Below are 1,407 nucleotides of genomic sequence, written 5' to 3' on the forward strand. Positions count from 1 at the left end.
CATTATTCTATTATTAATTCGTGATTATTAGCGTTAATTATTAACAAATTTCTTTAGGATTTTATTACCTGCATTTATTACTGTACTGATAAATCAATTGACTCTTTAATGCATTATTCTATTATTAATTCCTATTTATTAGTGTTAATTAAGATATTTATTGTTTCATTCATACGTTATTTTATGCATTATTCTTTTATTAATTCGTAGTTACGAGTATTAGTTTATCCTTTATTATTAATATATTTTATTATTAACTGTATTTATTTCATTAATAAATCAATTTATTACCTTATTTATTAGCTTATTAACAGTACTTATTCTTTTATTAATAAAAGAACTCATTATTTTATGATCCCATTATTAATTTGCATTCATTAGTATTGATTTATTATTTCATTGGTAATATTATCAATTTATTTATCAATTCATTAATTTATCAATTTATCAATTCATTAGTTTATCAGTTTCTTAAATTATAAATTTACCGATTCTTTTATCATTTATCAATTCGTTAGCAATTTATCAATTCATTAGTTTATCAATTAATTTATAAATTTATTGATTATTTTATCAATTTATCAATTCATTATCAATTTATCAATTCATTAGTTTATCAATTTCTTAATTTATAAATGTATTGATTATTTTATCAATTTATCAATTCATTATCAATTTATCAATTCATTAGTTTATCAATTAATTTATAAATTTATCGATTCTTTTATCAATTTATCAATTCATTATCAATTTATCAATTCATTAGTTTATCAATTTCTTAATTTATAAATGTATTGATTATTTTATCAATTTATCAATTCATTATCAATTTATCAATTCATTAGTTTATCAATTTCTTAATTTATAAATTTATCGATTCTTTTATCAATTTATCAATTCATTAGTTTATCAATTTCTTAATTTATAAATGCATTGATTATTTTATCAATTTATCAATTAACTTATTACTTTATCAATTTAATAACTTATCAATTTCTCAATTCATTAATCTATTGACTTATCCATTAATTAATGACTTGATCAATACAATAGTTTATCAGCGTATCCATTGATTGATTGATCATTGCACCCACTATCCACTGATCCACTGATCCATTGATCCATTGATCCATTGATCCATGACCAGCGCCTTCCATTCCTGGCTCCCTGTTGGACTCTCCCGCCCCTCCCGAGGCTCTGAACCCCAGGAATTAATCAATGACGTCATTAATTAATGCCCACGGGCTGTTCATTAACACCAGCTCAGCCGCAGCGGGACAACGCTGCTTCCAGCTCCAGCAGAAACGAGGCAACCTCCCGCAACCCCTCCGCTTTTCCCGGCGCTGATCCCGCCGAGAATTCCCAAGATTCCCTCAAGGATCCTCCCGAGATTCCACCCGAGGGTCA

Source organism: Corvus brachyrhynchos, unplaced genomic scaffold (assembly GCF_000691975.1).
Source record: "Corvus brachyrhynchos isolate BGI_N302 unplaced genomic scaffold, ASM69197v1 scaffold200, whole genome shotgun sequence".
NCBI lineage: Eukaryota > Metazoa > Chordata > Aves > Passeriformes > Corvidae > Corvus > Corvus brachyrhynchos.